The sequence below is a fragment of the Hyla sarda genome, chromosome 9 (genome assembly GCF_029499605.1).
Source record: "Hyla sarda isolate aHylSar1 chromosome 9, aHylSar1.hap1, whole genome shotgun sequence".
In the NCBI taxonomy this organism is placed as follows: Eukaryota; Metazoa; Chordata; class Amphibia; order Anura; family Hylidae; genus Hyla; species Hyla sarda.
In genome coordinates this window covers 111,943,799-111,969,916 of record NC_079197.1, presented here as the reverse complement: position 1 = coordinate 111,969,916, position 26,118 = coordinate 111,943,799, and the positions used below count along the sequence as shown (strand labels likewise).

At 39.5% G+C, this 26,118-nt stretch overlaps 1 protein-coding gene across 1 annotated transcript in view; it reads left to right on the top strand.

The window, feature by feature from the left end:
- The window catches only part of AFF2 (ALF transcription elongation factor 2), a 674,912-nt gene that overhangs the window by 131,941 nt on the left and 516,853 nt on the right, over positions 1–26,118 (top strand). The window lies entirely within an intron of this gene.

Sequence of the window (26,118 nt, the reverse complement as noted above, 5' to 3'; positions counted from 1 at the left end):
GGAGGGTTAAATCCATCTATGGTTACTGTTGCTAGTTGGCCATGTTTTGTCACTGATGCACATTCTGACAGTGTTAATTATGAGACATTAAAATGCAGCAAGAACAGATTGTACCTTTCTCACTTGAGAGCATATACAGCTCCGGCATGGGGGATTTTTTTTTTTTCATTAAAACACCTCCCGAAAGGGCTGTTGCACATAGCTCTCTGAATATAATTTATAAACTCACGGGGACCCTGCAGGAATCAAGGGAGATAGAATTCAGTTGAGATTGACTGTGTTACTTTCGCTGCCTGGGTAAAATGATGTCGGCTGGTAGGAAATCACAGGGCTTGTGACATTTGGAAAGCCGGATTTATTAATTTGCATGTAGTCATGTTACGAGCTTTGAAATAGGGGTTTAAATACATTATGTACAGATATTGCTCTGTCAGTGGCCTATTTGTCATTTTATAATACATGATGCTGTAAACATGTAGCATACATTAAATATTGTAATTGTATTGCATTGTGCATTTCCTAGAAGCAGCTGCAGGGCATACGGGACATTTCAGTCTGTGCCTGTGCTGCTCTGCTCGGGTAGATTTTTTATTTTTTTTTTGCCTTGAGAATGAACAAAGCCGAACGCGAGGAGAATCAAATAGGTTAAAATGATTAACTTAAATAATTGTTGAAATTAGGAGTAATGGATCCTGTCTGTGGTATTACCTGCTGCATTTTTTCGGGAGAAGCGAATATGCAGCGAGCAGCGTATCTCTAATGGTGCTTGCAAAAGAGTAAAATTAGCTTCTTCAATTGTCACATTGTACATGGTACATTGAATTTGCAATAAAGTGAGCTTGCTCACCCATGGCACACCTTTTCACTGATTCTGACATCTGTTTTAACCTCTTTTACGTGGGCCCGATAGCTCATTTCCAGATCGCTCCATAGCAGATGTCATTGATTGTTGCTCGGCCTGACAGCTTGATTAAAAGGAAATGTGCATTATTGTAAGTAGTGTTTATGTTCTTCTTCACAGGCAGCGAGACATAATACATTGCTTCCCTGTATTTATATTTGGAGGACCACAAGTTTACTGGGTCCGGATAGATCAAATGGGATCCCGTTATTAGCAGCAATACAGCCCCACCTTATGGCCTTATTATCTGTGTAAATTATACTCTTTCTATTAACATTTTTAACAGTTTAATAAAACAGATAGTTTTAGCCTTCAGGACATAGTCAAGTTTAATTTTTGTGTTTTCGTTTTTGACCTCTTTGCCTTTTAAGAGCCATAACCCTTTTACTTCTCCATTCACAGAGTCATATGAAGGCTTGTTTTTTGCTAGACCAATTGTACTTTATAATGGCACCTTTAGTTTTACCATGAAAAGTATGGGAAAGTTAAAAAAATATTTGTGGCCAGAATTTTCAAAATTAATACATTTGGGAGGGTTTCATTTTTATACAGTGCACTTTATGGTCAAATGGCATGTTTTCTTTATTGTGTGGTTTAATCAGATTAAAACAATGCCCATGTTTACATGTTACTGTACTACTTTTGTAAGAAAATAAGTATGCTTAAAGAGTACCTGTCATCAAACCATATTTTCTAAACTAACTCAGATTATACTCCCTAGCTATTCCTAAAACCCCTCCTGCCCTTGAAAAATTTTCCGAACTTTAAAAATCTCTAAATCTAAAAACTGCTTACATTGTGTGAGCTTCCGGCAAGAGAAAGTATGCGTTCCCCAGGAGGCGTGACGTCACTGAATCCTGCAAGAGCTGTGCCTCACCATGCCCCGCACGCCTTTGGTCTCCTGCCAGGCCGGAAGGAGACCAAACTATCAGTTTGACTTGTGCAGGGAATGGAACAGAGCCACCTAGTGGCAGTTTTTTTCAATCACATAAAAAAACATATAAAGGTTGAGAATTTTAACAGCCAGTTAATAGCTCAATAGCAAAGTGTCTTATAATTACATAAGGAACATTATACTAAAAGTTGAGTTTGGTGACAGGTACTCTTTAAAATTGCCTTATTCTGACTTTAGCTTTCCTTTTTTTCTATATACAGGCTGTTTAAGGGGTCATTTTTGTGCCGCGGCTGTAGTTTTTATTTATATTTTATATTTATTTATAAGTTACTTTTTATTTGATTTTTCTGGGATGTGATGTAATCAAAAATCATCAATTTTGGACTTTGGTACTTTTTAAGGTTCACACTGGTCACCATACTTGATCACTAACTTTACATTTTAATTGTTTGGACATTTCTGCACACAACAATACCAAATATGTTTATTTATGTAGTTATTTTGCTTTTTTTTTTTTTTTAGTAAAGTGGCAGATTTACCTATATATTTTTTTCTTACTTTTTACTTTTAGTTTACACAGAGGACTGTTTATAGCAATCACTGGCATAGCACTGGCAGATCAATGCAATTGACAATCTACTTGTATAGTCTGCCAGAGAGTATTTCGTAGAGGATCACCGGAGCAGCCATGGAGCAAGTAAGCAGAGCTATGGCCACCATCTTGACACATCAGACCCCCCGCAATTTCACTGTGGGTGGTCCAATGAGTCCAGAGGTCAAGTCCTGGGAAAAAAAGAGTGGGAAATAACCCAAGATTTCCACTCAAGGGCTGATCCCGCCAGACTCCTGCTAATGGGAACAGTGTTGCTGTTGTGAAAAAAGTGCAGGAACTCTGTTCCCATACGTTCCTGCAGGAATTGAGTCCTGAATTGAGTCTCAGATAGACCGCAATTGCTTTAGGTGCCATGATCAGTATTGATTGTAGCATCTAAGGGGATAATGGCAGATATCAGCTGAACTGCTGAGTTCCACCATTAGCAGCAAGTTCCCAGCTGGAGGCACTCTGGCTGGGAAACAGGTGCGACTGAATAATCAGAAAAAGAATAGGGGAGCCCCATGTCTCTCCTACAAATCTTATGATAAAGATGTGTTAGCATATAAGATACCAGCACCAGTAGGGGGACCAATTATTATTATTTTTTTTATAACACATAAGTGTTATATGTTGCTTTTGATCACTGGATAAGATTACTATTAGTATTTACACATTTTTCTCTTTATTGAGTGACGGACCACTGCAGTTGATTATTGATATAAGAAGCGAAAAAGCAAAACTAAAGCACAATGAACTTGTTTCTTCCTTGTAACAGCTGCAGTCAGTAATTTAGGGGCAATTTTCACATTGATCGTGTCTTGTGTGATGTGGAAAGTGGCAAGGTGTGAATATAAGACCTGGTAAATGGAAAATGTTTCAAGCCATTTCACACATAATGCACATCATCATTTATATCTATATACATTACATGCATTGTTATCTATCTGCTGTGTGTTGTTACATACTGTGCATGCATGTAAGGTCTGATCAGGGCTAAACATGTACTGGAACCTGTACAAATGTAAATCAACAAAGCTAAATCAGCAGTTTTAAAGGAGAACTCTGAGATAACATATATTTTTTTTAAACTTTCCCAGGTTGCCTGCATTTAAATAAAGAAACAGAACTTACCTGCCACTGCTTCCCTGGTTGCTCCAGTATCCCACTTCAGCCTCCACAGTGATCTTTGTTACGCCAAGCGCTCCGGGTCCCTGCTCCTCCCCGGAGCGCTTGCGACGTTCCCCTCTCTGCAGCGCCCCGGTCAGACCCGCTGACACTACCGGCGGGGATGCGATTCGCATAGCGGGACGCACCCGCTCACGAATCGCATCCCAAGCTACTCACCTGTCCCGGTCTCTGGCTGTCACGTCCTGGCGCGCGCGGCTCTGCTTCTTAGGGCGCGCGCGCCAGCTCTCTAAGATTTAAAGGGCCAGTGCACCAATGATTGGTGCCTGGCCCAATCAGTCTAATTAGCTTCCACCTGCTCCACGTCCATATAACCTCACTTCCCCTTCCCTGCTTTGCCGGATCTTGTTGCCCTTGTGGCTTGAGAAAGCGTTTTCTGTGTTTGCCATACCAGTGTTCCAGACCTTTTGCTATCACCATTGACTACGAACCTTGCCGCCTGCCCCGACCTTCTGCTACGTCTGACCTTGCCTCTGTCTAGTCCTTCTGTCCTACGCCTTCTCAGCAGTCAGCGAGGTTGAGCCGTTGCCGGTGGATACGACCTGGTTGCTACCGCCGCAGCAAGTCCATCCCGCTTTGAGGCGGGCTCTGGTGTATACCAGTAGCAACCTAGAACCGGTTCACCGGTACGGTCCACGCCATTCCCTCGCTGACACAGAGGATCCACATCCAGCCTGCCGAATCGTAACAATCTTCTTCCTGGTTGCTGGTGGTCAACCTGTCACACTGCGGGGCAGCTAATCGCCAGACGCAGCTATGTCCTGTCTCGGACGGTGATTGGCTGAGCAGCAAGATGACGTATCCAGCCCCGATCTTCTTCCTGGGGCCAGTGCTGAATATGTCATACTGCCACTCAGCCAACCAACAGCTGAGGCAGAACATCACTGCTGCTGGCAATTAGCTGAGCCACAGTGTGACAGATTGACTACCTGTAACCAGAAAGAGGATCGTTACGTAGGCCAAAGCTGGGGAGCAGTGGCAGGTAATGCCTGTTTGTTAACCCCTTGGGGACCGAGCCCATTTTGACCCTAAAGACCAGAGCATTTTTTGCAATTCTAACAACTGTCAGTTTAAGCATTAATAACTCTGGGATGCTTGTACTTAAGAATTTGATTCTGAGATTGTTTTTTCGTGACATATTCTATTTTATGTTAGTGGTAAATTTTTGTCGATACTTGCATCATTTCTTGGTGAAAAATTTGAAAATTTCATAAAAAATTTGAACATTTAACATTTTTATAACTTTATAATTTATAATTGACATCCCAAATAAATTATATATTGGTTCACATATACAATATGTCTACTTTATGTTGTCATCATAATGTTGACATGTTTTTACTTTTTGAAGACATCAGAGGGCTTCAAAGTATAGCAGCAATTTTCCAATCTTTCAAGTAAATTTCAAAATCTGAATTTTTCATGGAACAGTTCAGTTTTGAACTGAATTTGAGGGTCTTTATGTTAGAAATACCCAACAATGGACCCCATTATGAAAACTGCACCCCTCATCATATTCAAAATGACATTCAGAAGGTTTTTTTTAACCCTTTAGGTGTTTCACAGGAATAGCAGCAAAGTGGAGGCAAAAATTCAAAATCTTTTATTTTTTACACTAACATGTTCTTGTAGACCCATATTTTTTATTTTTACAAGGGGTAAAAGGAAAAAAATACCCCCAAAATATGTAACCCAATTTCTCTCGGTTAAGGAAATACCTGATATGTGGATGTAAAGTGCTGTGTGGGCGCAATAGAGCTCAGAAGAGAAGGAGCGACAATGGGACTTTGGGACAATGGGACTTTGGAGGGCGAATTTTGCTGAAATGGTTTTTGGGGGCATGTTGCATTTCTGAAGCCCCTATGGTGCCCGGACAGCCAAAAAAAAAACCACATAGTATACTATTTGGGAAACTGCACCCCTCAAGGAACATAACAAGTGGTACAGTGATCCTTAACCACCCACAGGTGTTTGACGAATTTTCAATAAAGTTGGACGTGAAAATTAAATTTTTTTTATTTTTTTTACTAAAATGCTGGCAGAGCAGGGCTGACACCCCTGTCCTGCAAATCGCCGATCAGTAGGGGATAGGAGGAGTATGCAGCCCTGCCACCTCGCTCCTATCCTTTAGGATGATCAGGGCTGTCTCTGACAGCTCCGATCATCCCTATTTTCCGGGCTATCGGGTCATCAGAGACCAGATCAGCCCAGAATCGCCGTGAATCGCCGATCTGAATTGATCAGCGATTTGCGGCCGATATCGGGAGGGGGTCTCCGGACCCCCCCAGGCATTTGCACGGGATGCCTGCTGAATGATTTCAGCAGGCATCCCATTCCGATCCCCGTCCGGCTAGCGGCGGGGATTCAAATTCCCACAGGCGGACCGGTACGCCCTTGGTCCTTAAGTACCAGGATGCAAGGGCGTATCTATATGCCCGTGGTCCCCAACAGGTTAAGATTGAAAAAAAAATGTTGTATTCCAAAGTTTAATCTCCTTTAAATAATCTCCTTTAACCCCTTAAGGACGCAGAGTTTTTCAGTTTTTGCACTTTTGTTTTTTCCTCCTTACCTTTTAAAAACCATAACTCTTTCAATTTTCCACCTAAAAATCCATATTATGGCTTATTTTTTGCGTCACCAATTCTACTTTGCAGGGACATTAGTCATTTAACCCAAAAATTCACGGCGGAACGGGAAAAAAAATAATTGTGCGACAAAATCGAAGAAAAAACACCATTTTGTAACTATTGGGGGCTTCCGTTTCTACGCAGTGCATATTTCAATAAAAATGACACCTTATCATTGTTCTTTAGGTCCATACAGTTAAAAGGATACCCTACTTATATAGGTTTCATTTTGTCGTACTTCTGGAAAAATCATAACTATAGGCAGGAAAATTTATACGTTTAAAAATGTCCTCTTCTGACCCCTATAACTTTTTTTCCACGTGCAGGGCGATATGAGGGCTCATTTTTTGCGCCGTGATCTGAAGTTTTTACTGGTACCATTTTTATTGGACTTGATCACTTTCTATTCATTTTTTAATGGTATAAAAAGTGACCAAAATACGCTTTTTTGACTTTGGAATTTTTTTACGTGTACGCCATTGACCGTGCGGTTTAATTAATGATATATTTTTATAGTTCGGACATTTACGCACGCGGCGATACCACATATGTTTATTTTTATTTACACTGCATTATTTTTTTTGTGGGAAAAGGGGGATGATTCAAACTTTTATTAGGGAAGGTGTTAAATGACCTTTATTAACACTTTTTTTTTAACTTTTTTTTTGCAGTGTTATAGGTTCCATAGGGACCTATAACACTGCACACACTGATCTCTTACACAGATCACTGGCGTGTATTAACACACCTGTGATCAGTGTTATCGACGCTTGACTGCTCCTGCCTGGATCTCAGGCACGGAGCAGTCATACGTCGATCGGACACCGAGGAGGCAGGTAAGGGCCCTCCCGGTGTCCTGTAAGCTGTTCGGGACGCCGCAATTTCACCGTGGCGGTCCCGAACAGCCTGACCGAGCAGCCGGGTCACTTTCACTTCAGACGCGGCGGTCAGCTTTGATCGCTGTGTCTGAAGGGTTAATACAGGGCATCACCGCGATCAGTGATGTCCTGTATTAGCCGCGGGTCCAGGCCGTTGATAGCCACTGGGACAGACCCGATATGCCGCTGGGACACCGCGTGACCCCGCGGCATATCGCGAGAGTCGGCGTAGGACGTAAATATACGTCCTTCGTCGTTAAGGGGTTAAATAATTAGCAAATATATATTATTTTGTAGCCTCTGGTGCTCTGATTCTAACGGTATGTTTTACACATTGTGAATTTACTGCAGATTTACAACTGATTTCAAATATATCTGTTTGTTTTAGTGCAGAAATTCTGAACATTTTGGGGCTTATTCACACTATGAAGATTCCCACAAGGAAATTCTGAGTGGATTCTGCTTACACCAGACTCTCATTGATCTCACTTGGATTCTGTCATAAGATCATACATGTTTATACTTTTGGTGGAACATTAGTGTGGTTGCTGTGTAAATCAATACAAAAAGATTAACACAAAATAAAATCTGCAGCATTTATAGTACATGTGAACATAACCTAAAGCTGTTTATATTTTGTTGCTCTGCCCTCCCCCTATTCCAAGAAATAGGGATTCTAATGCTCAGTTTAATATATGTATTCATCCCTCGAGAGTCAGATGGGTGGTAACTTTAGTTTAAAAACACGTGTGAATTCTAGGCTTAGAAGGGCATGTTTATGAGACTGGAGAGAAGTGAATGGTGTCAGTGGATGAGACTGAGAGGGTGCAATTCAGGCACAGGAGGTGTTAACATAAGATTAAGGAGGTACAAATTAGATTCAATAGGTGTGAATGAGTGGTTGAGAATAAGACTTGGAGGGGGGCATGGATTAGGCTCTCGCCCCCTGGCCTGACAGTTATACCCTTTTTAAAGAATTAACGAAAAGTGCAGATCTTCAACCAAACAGCATTTGGGGGCAAACAAATTCAAATAGAGTTGGAATCAGGCCAGGGTGTGGGTGTGGTTTTGTAAATGCTGGTAAATACTGTATGCTATTATCACTCAGAAATGACCAGTTACACCCATACTCAAAGGGGTATTCCAATTTGTTTTAGAATCACAGTGTAGCCTGTTGTGTGTGTAAAATAACAATTTACCCTATACTCACCTCATCTTTTCCAACACCAATGATTAGTTCCACCCCAGTGCCACAGAGTTCTAAAATGTTCTTGAAATCGTTGTGTTGAAAATACAATTATATCTGTTAAACAAATGTAGATTAAAAAACAAATCTGATATAATGATAGTACATAATGTATTTATATTTTCAAGATAACTAAAAATGTATCAGAAAAGAAGGCAGGATAGATTTGGATGCATTATAAAATAGTCCTAGATTTGACATTCATTAAAAAAGACGTTTGGTGCCTATGGTTTCTTTTACTGAAGTAATTTGTATGTGTCTGGCTGTTTTCATGAACACATGATCTATGGATTAGTCAATAAATGTGTTACCTGATCGTGTTCTGTAAATTCTACCAGCTACAAATATTACACATTAGTTTCTTTTTATAACATGATATCTTCCCGTTTCCTTTCTTCCGTCTCTATTGTGCAGTATAGTCTATCTGACTTGTTAGCTTGTATCTAGAGATAAGATAAGATTATCCCATATGTGAACCTTTTTTGCCTTCCTGGGGACAAGTTAATACACAGGGCAGTGATAAGTGAAAGACAAGACGTAGATAAAATAGCTTCAACACACAGCAGAGGTTTTCAATCCAAGCATAATAGTTCCAAAAAATTGTAATCGTATTTGTATTTTGAAAGTGAGATGTTTGAGTCGGTTTTCCTTAGTCTACTCTTGGCAGGCTATCATTCTCCAGGGCTCTACCTTGAGGTTCTCAGTATTCAACACTTTCAAGGAATGGAACACACACTGTGGAATGTACAGTTCTTAACCCATACATTTGGGTCACACATACACAAGGATACTGTATATAAAATATGACTCAACTGAATAGCTGCTACAAGTTTAGCCTTCAATAGATTCCCGTACAGATGGAAAAGGTATAAAGTGTTAGGGCATAACTGCTCTATAATAAACTGGAGTCTTCTTAAACATTATGACCCAAATGTTTTAATCAGCTTGAAACTGAAACTGTCTGGTTTTTCCCATAACAACCAATCATATATTAGTGCTCTGATTAACTAAAAGCTGAGCTGTGATTGGTTGTTATGGGTAAAACCAGACAATTTTGGCTTCGGTCATTTTGATTCAATAATTCAGCTTTTGGCCAGGCTGGTTCATTTTTACTTAACTTCAAAATTTAATTTACATGTACTAAATCATTCGTGAGATTCCTTCCATTGTCCAGTATGCTTCTCAAGTTCAACGTACCTATCTGCTTCTAGAAACTTGCTTAGAGGCCATTCACAGACTATCAAGTAATTGTTCAGCTCTGGCATGGCATTCTTTTATTTGGGTTTTCTGGACTATTGAGTGCCAGATCAACATAATCTTACTGTAAACCCCCACCTAAATTAACTAATAAACACATAGAAGTAGCCAGTATTGTGCATGGAAAAAAGCTGCTTCCAAATTAATGTATGTAGAGTGAAACACAGATAAATGATATAATAGATTATTTATTCATATTAAAAATGCCACTTATATATTCTATGTTCCGGTATGTTAGAATTTTTCAGACACGAGTACCTGTCCAAAAAAATAAATAGATAAACATAAATAAATACGTACACCATTAAATGGATTAATGGAAAATACAACAGTTATGTTTGATAATACGGCATTATCAATCACCAGATAAGAAGCCAAATGTTACATGATTATAAAATACATTTAAATGCATTAAATGAAAGGAGAACTACGGGATTGAAAAATGTATCCGCTATCCTAAGGATAGGGGATAAGTTTCAGATCGGGGGGGGGGGGGGGTCCGACCGCTGGGGCCCCCGTGATCTCCTGTACGGGGCCCTGGCTCACTGGTTAGAGAGCACGTGTCGACCACCGCACGAAGCAGCGGCCGACACGCCCCTCCATACACTGCTATGGAAGAGCCGGAAATTGCCGAAGGCAGTGCTTCGGCTCTCCGATAGCAGTGTATGGAGGGCGCGTGTCAGCCGCCGCCTCGTGCGGTAGTCGACACGCGCTCTCTATGCAGAGAGCCGCGGCCCCATATGGGAGATCGTGGGGGGCCCCAGCGGTTGGACCCCCCGCAATCTGAAACTTATCCCCTATCCTTAGGATAGGGAATAAAATTTTCAATCCCGTAGTTCTCCTTTAAAGCTTCATAGATGCATTTACATATTTGTCATATATTGCTCTTAGAAATTTAGTTTTTCAGCAATATTTCTCCATGCGAGATTGTCTGTTCATAGTACATAAATCAGGTGATACATTGTTAGAACAAAGCAATGTAAAGATTTCAAAGTTGTCTGAATAGCTCTCATATACTGTAAGCTCTCGTGAGCAGGGCCCTTACTCCTCTTATCTGAATATTTAGCATGTAATATCTGATACTTGTCTTTATCAGTACCTTCAAAATTGATGTCATGACCTTCCGAGGCTGAAATGTGTCACGTTACTTGAGTCCGAGGGATGTTTCCTATTGCAACTGAATAAAGAGTTCTATTCACGAGTTGGCGCTGGACATTTGCCTTTTTTTCTCTACATTATTGTGGGGCGAATTAAAGTCCTGTCCGGGCGCCAATTCGGGGGTGAGCTGGACTACACTTTCATCTCTATAATAATATTATAATATGAATCAGTTTCTGAAGCCAAAATGAAAGTGGAGCGATGGGAGAAAAGTTGTCAATAAAGAGCAGATAAACACAATTATAATTTAGAAATAGTATTGGGTATTACATCAAGGCCATCTCAGGTTTAATCCAAACACCCTGAAACCTATCTTGCACATAAAATGTTTAATAGGTGGAATATGAACCCCAGTGTCACTGTCTTTCAGCTGTATGGAGCTTAGCCCCTTCATTGTCTACACCGGCACAGCAGCACATTCATGTGGGCATCTATGCCTGGTACAGCAGCTGATTTCTATTCAAGTCAATGGAACTGAGCGAGACATAAGCACGTTTATATATGGAGCTGTATACATCATTGACTATGGTGATGATCAGTAGCTTTTTTTTTTCAGTTGGACCCCTACAGATCAAACATTGATGGCCTATCCTGATGTGACGCTTGGTTATTGACTCCTGGTAAACCTTCCCAACTTCCCTGTTTAAAGGCATGATATCAAAGGGGCAGGCACTATTATTAGCTAATAGCACCCAACAAATATTATACCAGACTCATAGTTAGTAATCCACCCTCTGTATCAGGGATTGACAGCAGGCATACATGCACATACATGGCAGCCATTAGTCAATAAAAAAGGTAAAAGGCTGTGACAGGTGGTGGAGCACCCCTACGTCACCCACCTTACATAAACACAGTGGACTTATAAGTCCACTATATTATTAGATTTTTTTATATCATTTTTTTATTTTTATTTTGGGTGCCCTGATTCCAATAGTTTTTTAACTTTCTTACTATACCCCACCACCCCCCTGTTCCCAGGATCTATTGATTTTACCATTTGACTGACAATCTGAACATTCCACTGAATAGTCAGATAGGTGTAAACTTTTTTGTAAAATACAGTGTGAATACTAGGCTCAGAAGGGTGTGATAAAAAGGTTGAGGGGGAGTGAATCATGGTCAGTTAGTTGTAGTTATGAAGCTTTTTGTAACTCAACCTTTATTAGTTCTATTTGTGACACATTAGTTTGATACCTGTGTTTGCATTTCTAGAGTATTGTTCTTTTTTCTGCTCTTATGAATGGGTCTCAGAAAGTCTGCATCTCACTCATACATTGCGTCAAGTGTCTTCTTAAGTAGTTATACACTTTGAAAAATAATGCATCTTAAATAATACACAAAATGCTCTTTGTTTGATACTTTACCAATAACAAGGGCAAGAAATAATTTAATACAATTTCTCTTTGCAGTGATGTCCTCATTACACAGTCTTCAATGACTGCGTGTGACTTTGCATACTAAGCTCTAATGATTATTTCTCTGCAAGAAAGAAGGATGGATAACATCTTGCATAGTTTCATTTAGTGTTGGCATAGCTTTGCTTGTTATTTTAATAATATGCACATGTGGTAGTCTGTTGCAGAAACATTTTCATCTACAATGCAGATCATTTCCAACTTTTTACTGTCTGAAGAGAATGCTAACGCTTCTACGTTTGCTCATTAGCTCATTGTAAGACGGAGTCTTGTGTCACAGCTGATAGAGCCCTTATGAGCTTTTTAGCCGAATGACTGATGCGTCCCTCATTATGTCAGATCTAAGGGCATTACTGGCATCTCCCTTTATTCGCTGTCTAACACCATCAATCGAGCAGCTGCCATGCACCCATGATCAGGCTGATTATTAAAATGTGCTCAGGAGCCTGCCGACACCAATTTTCTCTCATCTGAAGAGGCCAATATAAACTGGCTCAAGTCAAGTCGACTGCGATGTTCAAGGAATATTTACTATAGGGCACAGCAGGGGAGGTGAAAGAGTAAGCTGGATATCAGTCTGACATGAGGTGTCAGTATGCACGTACACTGTGGAGAAACCCAGTTGTTGTAGCAGCCAATCTCTTCAGCCAATTTCTAGTAGGCAACTACAGCATTGTATCATAAGTTCTGTGTTGCACAATTTAATAAGAAGAAATATGCAGGCAGTCTACTGGGACTTCCAGGACCTTAGAGAAAATTACAATTGGATGCCTTAAAACCATTGCTATTGGGGTCTTGGAGTGCTGCATTTCTTAAACATAAGACTGTTCATATTACATACTAAAACACTAGATGTAGGGATAATTGGTTAAAATCTAAAATACTGCTATTCCATCAAAGCAGTACATACAAGACATGGGGGACAGATTAAATTGAGCCCACCATTATGGTGCTAGGCCTGGTGTTTGTTTTCTGCCTCTATACTTTTTCTATGACCTTAGGTTCAATTCCCACCCATTTGTTTACTAACTAGTGTTGAGTGGCATAGGCCATATTCGAATTCGCGATATTTCGCAAATATATGGATGAATATTCATCATATGTTCGCTAAACATGCGAAAATTCACGTATGCGAAAATACGCATATACAAAAATTAGCATAAGCAAAAATTTGCATATGCAAAAATTTGCATATGCTAATTTTCGCACATGCGAAAATTCGCATGCCAATCTCCCACAGTAGTATTAGAGCCTTCTTTAGACCACACAAGCTGGAAGCAGAGAGGGGTGATCACTGTGATGTGTACTGTGAAAAAACAAACAAAAAATATTCGTAATTATGAATATATAGTGCTATATTCACGAATATTTGCGAATTTGCGAATATATGATATTTGCGAATACAATTTGCATTGCGAATATTCGTGAGCAACACTATTACTAACAGTGCAATTCCTTTACAAGTTGTCTTCATCAAATGGTTACAGATCAGCTCTGAACCCTTTTCTTTTCAAGGCTCCTATAGCTTCTACATGAGGTGCCTATAGTACATTTAAGAGATGTATATACAACTTCTACTAAATACATTGAAGAGGTTTTCTCCCCAAAATAAATGATGGCACATCCTTAACCCCGCAGGACATAAATGAACATCCTGGTGAGCTGGTACTTAATGCACCAGGCCGTACATTTACGTCCTATGCACAGCCGTGAGCATCGGAGCGATGCTTGCGTCATGCTCGATCATGCGGATGTTCACCATTAACCCCTCAGATGCCGTGATCAATACAGATCCCGGCATCTGCAGCATTGCGGACACTAAAATGGATGATCGGATCGCCCGCAGCACTGCCGCGGAGATCCGATCATCCAGCATGGCAGCCGGAGGTCCCCTCACCTGCCTCCACTGCCTTCCACGGGTCTTCTGCTCTGGTCTGCGATCGAGCAGACCAGAGCAGAAAATTACCGATAATACTGATCAGTGCTATGTCCTATGCATAGCACTGAACAGTATTAGCAATTGAATGATTGCTATAAATAGTCCCCTATGGGAACTATTAAAGTGTAAAAATAAAAGTAAAAAATAAAAAGTAAAAAAAATTTGAAAAACACCCTCCCCCAATAAAAACGTAAATTGTCCCATTTTTCCTATTTCACCCCCAAAAAGTGTAAAAAAATTTTATATACATATTTAGTATCGCTGCGTGCGTAAATATCCCAACTATTAAAGTAAAATGTGCATGATACCGTACACAAAAGAATGTACCGTACACATGAGAACGTAAGTTAAAAAAAAATCCAAAATAGCTGCTTTTTTATAACATTTTATTCCAAAAAAAATTTATAAAAAAAGTATTAAAAGTTTTATATAAACAAATATGGTATCAATAAAAAGTACAGATCACAGTGCAAAACAATGAGCCCTCATACCGCTGCTTATACAGAAAAATGAAAAAGTTATAGGTCTTCAAAATAGGGGGATTTTAACTTTACTAATTTTGATAAAAAGTTTGCAATTTTTTTAAGCGCAACAGTAATAGAAAAGTATGTTATCAAAGGTATCATTTTAATAGTATTGACCCAAAGAATAAAGAACGCTTGTCATTTTTACCGTAATTGTACGGCGTGAAAATGAAAACTTCCAAAATTTGCTAAATTGCGGTTTTCTTTTTAATTTCCCCACACAAATAGTATTTTTTGGTTGCACCATACATTTTATGGTAAAGTGAGTGATGGCTTTGCAACGGACAACTGGTCGTGCAAAAAACAAGCCCTCATACTAGTCTGTGGATGAAAATATAAAAGAGCTATGATTTTTTGAAGGCGAGGAGGAAAAAACTAAAATGTAAAAAGAAAATTGTCCTTAGTCCTTAAGTCCTTAAGGCCCAAATGGGTTGAGTCCTTAAGGCGTTAAAGAATCATTAGCTGATGCTGGTATGACTGCTGCTAGTAATGCTCATAGCAGGATCATCCTTATATGTGATTACTAGTGGATATGACCTGAGCTTTTTTGTATCATAAAAAAATATACTTGAACTACAGATGCTGCAGGTATTAAAGGGTTTTCTGATTTGTTTAAAAAGTAAGTGTCAGGCAGCTATTGCTATAAAAATCTAACTATGCTATTCTCACCTCTCCCAATCGAGTATTGGTACTTCATTGAGCTCAGGTGCTTTTGTTAAATCACCTAGATGATGTCACAACTCTCCTGATGAGGTACTCCCACTGCAGCCAATCACTGAGGCTATAGTGGTTTAGGAGCATCATTGGCAGCATATCAACGAAGTAAATAAACAAAAGCAGAAGGATATCAGGTAACAGAGTACCAATGCTAGAACGGTAGAGGTGAGTTAAGCATAGTTAGTTTTTACCATTTTCACAATTTTGTAAACAAATCCAATAACCCTATTGAAGACAACCAGGCAGACCATGGTTATAGCATAGCTTCTTGTGTAGCAATGCGTTCATAGGTATAACATAGGCTGCACATAAAACGAAGAGCACTGTCCTTCAATTTGGTGTGGTAAGTCTTTAGGTTGTTCTGCCTTCTACACAAATAGCGTAGTGTAGTATACACTGAACAAAAGGTTGTTGTGGTAGGTCAGTAGGTAATTCAGTTTTCCATATCAGTAGATAAATGGACACTTTAACACCATATTATTTATTACTACTAGACAATAGATATTTTTATAGCCTAACTAGGTATTCTAATAATTTGCAATTTATTTGCCAGATTTGTCTAATAAAGTCATTTTGCTATTCCTTTAACAATCCTAGAAGCCAGCACTGTGTGCCTGGATAAAGCTTTATTACTTATTGTTAGCACGGCAAGCATGGAGGGAAAATCTCAACAAGGCAGATGGAAAGATCTGCTTGAAGAGAGGATCAGAGAAGGCATTGCTATTCAGCTGGCCTAAATCCATTAATCTGATGTTATTATTAGTGATAAGGCAAAGCAACCAAGATAAAATTCTTCTATGTGTAAATGTCATTTAAATAGGACTCTTATATTTCCAGTCAAGGAGGCGAGCGGTATTTCAAATCAAGAGATCTTTATTTGTAAATTCAAGAGGAGGCAAAGAATTACTTTAACACACATCTCCATTGTCAGCATAGTGGCATTGATTCAATTGTCAGCGTTGTTTGCACCTTCTATATTAAGTAGCCAATCTCTTCACTGAGAAAGTGTCCATCGTGGAAGGATGTTTTAGGTCAGCAGGCATGTGCTGGTTTGCCAATTTCCAAAATCGTGCATTTAGAAATGTGACACAGACAGAAGACGGGTTGTCTTTTTTATTTTAATCCTTAATACTTATTAAGGCTTTTACTGTCAAGCAGATTAAGACGGCAAAACACAAAAATTGAGCTACGGATTTATTGTTTAATTCACCCTTATGGTATAGGCTACTTAGACATGTTTTTATTTTTTATTTTTTTTTGTTCTTTTTAACTTGAAGACCATGTATAACAGAATTTATAACTTTATGTACGCTTCTTTAGACCTATGAAAATCTGTGTTAGTAAAGAATTGTGGTCATGTATAGTTACTATAGATTTACATAAAACTGCCTTTGACATACATGGAAGCTGTAAAATGTAGAAACAGAAATAGGGTCAGTGGCACCAAACATAATCTCAGTGTGGTGCTTGGATACACAGCCGGCCCGCTTCCTATAATGCATGGAATAGAAGAAAATGATAATTTCAGCACTTTGTTTTATCCCTAAAATATCCCTAAAATAAGTAACTGGATAACACATCTTCAGGATTCAATACCTAAATATTGATGCATATTGAGCACATGTGCTCTTTCTAATATAAATGCTCATTATACTTCTCCTTTTTTACTCTTGAATCCAGCTGCAATTGCTAATTATAAGCCAGGGAATCAGTGAGCTGTTTACTCCCCGTCTAGTTGGCAGATCCATCTCTTTTTCTATTTCTGTCTACATAGACTTATACAGAGAAAAGTTGGGATATGATGGCCAACCGGAAATTAAGCCATGTGCTGCCGCTCACTTTCCCAGGAGTGAGACTCTGCCCAATCAAAACTTTTCACATGTTTGAGAAACCGGGGATCATCACAGGGAAATTAGCTGAGAGGACGACGGGAGGGCCCTTACCTGCCTCCTTGCTGTCTGATCGGTTCTTCAAGGCTCCAGTCAGTCTCAGGAGGCTGGAGCAATGGAGTACCAAGAACACTGATCAATGCTATGCTATGGCATAGCATTGATCTGTGTATGCAATCTAATGATCACATGTAATAGTCCCCTATGAGGACAAAAAAAATAGTATAAAAAATAAAGGTAAAAAAAAATTGGTTAATAAATTTGATTTGACTCCTTTCCCAATAAAAGTTTGAATCACCCCCTTTTCCCATTAAAAAAAGAAAATATTTAAACAAAAATAAAAATAAACATATGTGGTATCGTCGTGTGCATAAATGTCCAAACTATACAAATATAATGTTAATTTAACCAAATAGTCAATGGCATATACATAAAAAAAATACCAACTTCCAGAATTGCATATTTTTGGTCACTTTATATACCCTAAAAAAATGTATATAAACCGATCAAAAAGTCCCATCAAAACAAAAAAGGTACCAATAAAAATTACAGATCATGGCACAAAAAAATTAGCTCTCACACATCCCCGTATACAGAAAGATAAAAACTTTTAGGGATCAGAAGAGGACATTTTTAAACATGCTAATTTTCATACAAAAAGTTATAATTTTTTAAAAGAAGTAAAACAAAATAAAACCTATATAATTTGGGTAAAACTTTTTATATGTTGTACTTCTTGGCAAAACATTAACCTTTCTGATATACTTCATAAGAAAATTATATTTCCTTTTTATAGATATCATAGCTCATAAAATCATGGTTTTGTCCATCCTGAAGCACATGCATAGACAAAGTCCAGTAGGTGAGGGTGGGCTGGCACTTCTCTGTGCTCTCTCCTGTCTGATAGTACTCCTCTGTGCTCTCTCCTGTCTGATAATACTCCTCTGTGATCTCTCCTGTCTGATAGTACCCCTCTGTGCTCTCTCCTGTCTGATAGCACTCCTCTGTGCTCTCTCCTGTCTGATAGTAATCCTCTGTGCTCTCTCTTGTCTGATAGCACTCCTCTGTGCTCTCTCCTGTCTGACAATACTCCTCTGTGCTCTCTCCTGTCTGATAGCACTCCTCTGTGCTCTCTCCTGTCTGACAATACTCCTCTGTGCTCTCTCCTGTCTGATAGTACTCCTCTGTGCTCTCTCCTGTCTGATAGCACTACTCTGTGCTCTCTCCTGTCTGATAGCACTCCTCTGTGCTCCCTCCTATCTGATAGTAATCCTCTGTGCTCTCTCTTGTCTGATAGCACTCCTCTGTGCTCTCTCCTGTCTGATAGCACTCCTCTGTGCTCTCTCCTGTCTGATAGCACTCCTCTGTGCTCTCTCCTGTCTGACAATACTCCTCTGTGCTCTCTCCTGTCTGATAGTACTCCTCTGTGCTCTCTCCTGTCTGATAGCACTACTCTGTGCTCTCTTATGTCTGATAGTAATCCTCTGTGCTCTCTCCTGTCTGATAGCACTCCTCTGTGATCTCTGCAGTCTGATAGTACTCCTTTGTGCTGTTTCCTGTCTGATAGCACTTATCTGTGCTCTCTCCTGTCTGATAGCACTCATCTGTGCTCTCTCCTGTCTGATAGTACTCCTCTGTGCTCTCTCCTGTCTGATAGTACTCCTCTGTGCTCTCTCCTGTCTGATAGGACTCCTTTGTTCTCTCTCCTGTCTGATAGGACTCCTCTGTGCTCTCTCCTGTCTGATAGAACTCCTCTGTGCTCTCTCCTGTCTGATAGTACTCCTTTGTGTTCTCTCCTGTCCTATCAGACAGCACATAGGAGTGCTAGCCAACCCTCACTTAATGAACGCTGTCCATGCCTGTGCTTCAGCTTGGACAAAGCATTGATTTTATAAGCCATGATTTCTATAAAAAGGAAATGCAATTTTCTTATGAAGTACTGTATATTAGAAAGGTAAATGTTTTGCCAAGATGTACAACATATAACACATTTTTTGAATCTGACAGTACCAATTTAAGGAAAATTGTGATGATGGGAAAAATGGATGAAACACCTACATTTGAAATAATTGCTTTTATCCTACTTAACCTGAGTATATGGATGTTGACTACCTTTAGGAGACCTTATCTACAGGCTTGATCTAAAGTAAGTTTTCTGGCACTGAATAGACTGTATGATCCATTATTGAGTTTGATTTGTATTTTAAGAAATGGGGGCTCTGTTAGTTTATGTTTATAAGAGAACCCCACTTTGCCAAGTCCACACAAGAGAAGGTTGAGCAGATAGATGAAGATAAAATTGTCTAAACATGGTCAGTGCTCCATCTCTAGGATTCACTGGTCCAAATTCCTCAGTAGTCATGTTAAAATTAGTTTTGCTTATTTTATTCTTGTTGCGCGTTTACATAATGAATGAATAGAGTTAGTCATCTTCTACCATCTTCTCTTGATTTTGATTGTTAAGCAAAAATGTTGTCTCATAGCCATAAGCATTGTAATATTGTACCAATTCCCAAATATCAAAGTGAATATTACAGTGTATGTAGTCAGTATTACATGAATAGCTAATTTTTTTCTCTTTTAACCTCCCATTGAGCGAATCTAGATTGGCAATTACTGGGTAGTGCGAACATTTCCACAATTTTGAATTACTTAAGCAATTTATTAAACCAATCCAGCAGTTTAGATAGAGGCAAAATAGTTTTTCCTGGACCAATGTCTTAGTTGGCAAAAGGATACACTATATATTATATGGTTAATTAACCCCTTAAGGACCAAGCCCCCCCCCCATAGGCTTGCATTGAGGGGCAGAGCGTGACGTCACACGGAGGCAGAGGCGTGACGTCACATGCCACCTGCCCCATGGTCGCCGGTAATCAGACCCAGAGCAAACATGCTCCGGGGACTGATTTTAACTGGGGTCCTGCGTGCAAGATCACGGGGGTCCCCAGCGGCGGGACCCCCGTGATCAGGCATCTTATCCCCTATCCTTTGGATAGGGGATAAGATGTTTAAGCGCCGGAGTACCCCTTTAAGGACAGGCCAATTTAATTTTTTGCGTTTTCATTTTTTCCTCCTAGCCTTCTAAAATCCATAACTCTTTTATATTTGCATCTACAGACCCATATAAGGGCTTGTTATTTGCGTGACAAATTGCACTTTGTAATGAAATCTCAAATTTTACCATAAAATGTACGGGAGGAAATTTTTATGAAAACTTAAATTTTGCACTGTTTGGAGGGTTTTGTTTTCACAGTTTGTTTGTTTACAGTAAAAATAAATTGTGTTCTTTATTCCGTGGGTCAATACGATTAAAATGATACCCATGGCTAGATACTTTTATATTTTTGTACCGCTTAAAAAAAATCAAAAACTTTTTGTACATAATTTGGAATCTAAAATTGCCCTATTTTGACCACCTATAACTTTTTAATTTTTCCGTATATAGGGCAGTATGAGGGCTCATTTTTTGCGCTGTCATCTGTACTTTTTATCGATACCACATTTGCATATATAAAACTTTTAGATGATTTTTTTATAATTTTTTTAAATAAAATGTGACAAAAAAACAGCATTTTTGGACTTTTTTATTTTTTACTTTAACGCCATTCACTTTACGGGATCATTAACATTATATTTTGATAGTTCGGACATTTACGCATGCAGCGATACTAAATATGTTTATTAATACAATTAAATTTTTTGGGGGTAAAATGGGAAAAACTGACAATTTTACTTTTTTTTTACACTTTTCATGTCCCCATAGGGGACTATCTATAGCAATCATTTGATTGCTAATACTGTTCAGTGCTATGTATAGGACATAGCACTGAACAGTATTATCGGTGATTTTCTGCTCTGGTCTGCTTGATCTCAGACCTGAGCAGAAGACCCCGGGAGACGGCCGGAGCCAGGTGAGGGGACCTCCGGCCGCCATGCTGGATGATCGGATCGCCGCGACAGCGCTGCGGGCGATACGATCATCCATTCAAAGTACCGCACTGCCGCAGATGCTGTGATCTGTATTGATCACGGCATCTGAGGGGTTGATGTTGGCCATTACCGGCGGGTCCCTGGCTGCTGCTAGCAGCCGGAACCTGCCGTGTATGACACGAGCACCGTTCCAATGCTCGCGGTCATACACAGGACGTAAATGTACGTCCTGGTGCGGGAAGTACTGCCAAACCAGGAAGTACATTTACGTCCGTGGTCATTAAGGGGTTACTATATGAGAAACAAAACTATTATTACCTGGAACTACAAAGGTTAAAAATGTATGTTTCTACAAAGTAAAATGACATAAAAGGTTAAAGGGAATCCTTTATCACTTTTGAGCTGACCAAATTTTTGGCAGCATCAAACTGGTTCAGGAAACACGATTCTGACATGCTATGTATTACTCTTAGTAGTTTGGGCATTTCAGTGTAATCATAATTTAAAGGAAAAATGTCAGCTTGCTCCCCGCACTAACCAGCGGTACTGGCTGGTAGTGCGGGGGACGCTGATCAGTTTGATGCACACCATTTCCAGATCTGCCCCGTCGTTTGGCCAAAATCTTCATTTTTCTGTATATTCTAATTAGGTGCTAACTGGCACAGGTGGGGTTACTGGCACTCTGACGTCAGCACCACTCGTCCACAGCAACGGCTAGCTCATCAATATTCCTCTACTCCCCCCGACTCTCCCTCTTCATTACAGAGAGGTGAGAAGAGGGAGGGGAGGAATATTGATGAGCTGGATGGCACTGCGGCCAGCGGCGCTGACGTCAGAGTGCCAGTAACCCTGGCCTTTGCCAGTTAGCACCTAATTAGCATATACAGAAAATGAAGATTTTGGCCGAAAGGCGTGGTGGATCCGGGCACGGTTGGCATCAAACTGATCAGCGTCCCCCGCACTACCAGCCAGTACTGCTGGTTAGTGCAGGGGGAGCAAGCTGACATTTTTCCTTTTAAGATGTTGCTGGCACCTGGGTAACTAGTCTTCAGGGCTGCTCCACCAGCTGTTCTCCTCCAACCAGCTTGAGTGACACATCTCTCCCTAGCAGTGTATATTCTGAAGTTGCATTTTTTAACCAGATTACTCTGAAATGCCCAAATGACTAAGAGTAATTCATAGTGTGTTGAATCGTGGTACCTGCACCGGTTTTTTGCTGCCCAAAATTTGGGGAACATAAAACTAGTGCTGGAGGATAGTTTTTTTCTTAAAAGCTAGGAGTGAGAGAGAGGAGAGTCATACAAAGCTTAATTTCCATATATACTATAGCAGTGCTGTAAAGCTGTCATTCATTTACCGCACCCCAAAATGATTGAGATGAGTCTTCATATTCACTCCTAGTCTACACAGCAAATGCAACAAGTACGCTACAGAAAAGTGTTAATGCCAGTGAAATTAGCATAATTAAAAAAGAGAAAAAAAAACAAGCAAAAAAAAAAAATAAATAAATAAATATAATATTTTAATATTTTGTATTTAAAACCCACTGTAAATAATATGTGATTTTCTAATTATATATTCTGCCCCTTTCCTTGGCCATACTGCTTTTATTATTTTTGTTTTCCATTATCTACATTATCTACAGGAAAAAATACTGAAGTAATGCTATTAAATTTGCCATCTGTCTATCGGCCTATGTGTTTATGTATCTTTCCACAGTATATAATTTCTTGATAATCCTATCATTGCTTAATAGAGATAAAGAGGATAAACATTCAAGCCTTAATTGCACTGGTGTATGGGTAAAGCTGTAATTTCTTTGCCGTATAACATTGCTCATTCACTGGCTATAGGGAGTATAATTTTCTTCTAAAGTAGCTACTTGTTAATATGCAAGTTAGCAGAAAAACACATTTTTTCCAGTCTCCTAAATATCATATATGCAAAATCATTCCGACTAGGAAGTTAATCTGAAATTATTTTACAGTCTCTTTCTACATGAGATTTCATCAAACCCACCTTAAAATCATCGCTCTGTGAAATATGAGTTTCTCTGTTTAAATAAAAGGCTGTGGAAGAGCCGCGGCAGACGAGAGCGTCATTAGAATACTAAGCGCGACTTACCACGTATTGTGAACTCTCAATGACCCCTTTTGAAATAAGTATTTTGAGTCGGCTTGCACTGGTAAGTAATCAAAATTATTTTTAAAATTAAACATGAAAGCATTGAAAACATGAGGCCATGTTCTCTATTCTCTCTGTAGATGAGAAAGCTTAATATTTGCCTAGAGGCTTTTCTTCTTATGTGTGACACCAATATACAAGGTTGGATTATTGACAGAATATTTATGGGTTATTATTAGAGATGAGCGAATTTACAGTAAATTCGATTCGTCACGAACTTCTCGGCTCGGCAGTTGATGTCTTATCCTGCATAAATTAGTTCAGCTTTCAGGTGCTCCGGTGGGCTGGAAAAGGTGGAAAGGTCTCCTAGGACTGTATCCACCTTTTCCAGTCCACGGGAGCTCCTGAAAGCTGAACTAATTTATGCAGGATAAGTCATCAACTGCCGAGCCGAGAAGTTCGTGACAAATCGAATTTACTATAAGTTCGCTCATCAGTTATTATGTATTAGAGATATTACCTGTTTGGCTGGTGCTTCTACTAAGTTATTTTAGAGGTTTTGGGCCAGAATATCTCTGTCAAACTCCTGCATACTTTTTTCTTATAGGTCACCAACAGGTAACCCAAATACACCTAAATAATATATGTGATTATTAAAAGTGCAATTTTTATTTTATTTTATTTGCACACTTTTTTTTTTAAGGTGCTTATGTTTCATTATTTCCATCAATATTTAACACACTACTTGCCAAAAGCAACGGATACAAAGTTAAGTATTTATTCTGATTATCTGCAGTCAATTAATCAAATATAAAGCAAATACAACAGAGACGTAAATGCACTCACCGCAGGGTACTTGTCACTGCATTCCGGGGTCCAGGTGGTGGGTAGCTGGATCTCAGTATGGACGCATGGTGTTTGCACTCAGAGGCAACGGCAACAGTTTTGCACGAGAGTGTGTGCTTCTTCCGGCCTAAAGGCCGGAAGAAGCACGCACTCTCATGCAAAACTGCTGGCGTTGCCTCTGAACCCATACACCATGCATCCACGCTGAGATCCAGCTACCCACCACCTGGACCCCAGAATGCAGTGACAAGTACCCTGCGATGAGTGCATTTACATCTTTGTTGTATTTGCTTGCTGATACTTTATCTCTAGTATATGCACCCCACAGGTGTCACCACACTTACTAACCGCTGAGGCTGACCGCTGATCCCACTTAGGTGATTATTCCCTCTAGTGTGCCCTCCCTATTCTGTCTCACACTGGTAATTAAATATAAGTATTGCAAATCATCCCCCAGTGTCACAACAGGCATACAGCCCAGGTACTTATACCCAGACAAGTATTGTAGAAGTAAAGCAAACAACTCCAACCCAAATAAGGAATCCAATATCCAGACCCAGATGTGCTAACTGTATAAATATTTAAGACATTATAATAAAATCTAGAGATAGATCCCATTTAAAGGGACAAGCGCTGTGATTTATAAACATTTCTAATGATAACCTCGCACAAACAAGTCAGTCATCAGTACAGAAAGTCTAATAAGTCTATTTAGGTATATGGGGAAAAAGGTTTTTTTTTTTTTTTGGTTACCTGCTGGGGACCTATAAGAAAATGGTTTAGTAATTTACCCTCCATATATCGGTCTCATTAACATGTGTAACACTCCTGCATACTCACTGCAGATGTCTGTCTCTGTCTTAAAGGGGTACTCCACTGGCCAGCATTTGGAACTAAATGTTCCGAACACTGTTTTCGCACTGCGGGGGTAGACCAAGCCCCTCATGACATCCCAACCACACCCCCTCAATGCAAGTCTATGGGCTGGTGAATTTGCATCCTCTATCAATGCTCCAGTGGCATAACCTACAAAACGGACTCAATTGCTGGTCTTCCATGCCTGCACAAAAAGGTTCATGTGTTCCTTATAGCTGCTAAGATGTGTTACCGTTTTAGCTATCTATCTGTTTTTTTTACATGATTAGAGTCATGAACCCTGACTATGTCTATGGCCTGTACTATAGCAGTCTTGAGTTTCTGCCTGTTATTGGTATTGATCAAGCTCTGCCTGCCCTAGCTGTGTCTTCTGTCTTCACCTACAATGCTGTGTTTGGACATGTCAACAGTTGCTCTCAGAGAGTACTCTGGGGGATAGTGACCAATGAAAATCAAAATGCATCCCTACCAATCCATATGAAGAAGTGTTCCCTTGATATATTGTGATATATCAAGGGAACACTTGACATATTGCCGTTTTCAACACAAAGCTTGGCCAGAGGTATACTCAAACCAACAGAAGCCCCATTTTTGTAGACTTTAGTGGCATCCTAACAGTAAGAGACATTGATGCTATATAAGAAGCCATTTTATCCAAGCCATTTTAGACTGTTTTAAGAGGAACACATTGATAAACATCACTTACTCTAATGACTATGTGTAGGACTTTCATTGTACTGTATGTCCCTTCAGTGTAGCATAGATTTACCCTGAATTGGAAGATCATATTGATCTTTGCCTTAAAAACGCTGCCAAAATGCATAAAAAAACCATTATCATCTACAAAACAAGTGTTTTTTGTTGTTGTTTTTTTTAGCTCTCCCATTGATTTTAATAAAAGAAAACAGTGCTGCTTATAGACAAAACCGAATTTAAAAAAAAGTGACATGTCACTTCTTTTTTAGGTGAAAAATACATATACATTTTTTACAAGACTCCAATTGAATTCAAGGGAAAGTGATTTACAAACAAAAATAGCATGATGTTTGAAGGAAAACGATGGTGTGAATATGTCCTCAAGTCAAGGTCAAAATTGAAGGCATAATATTG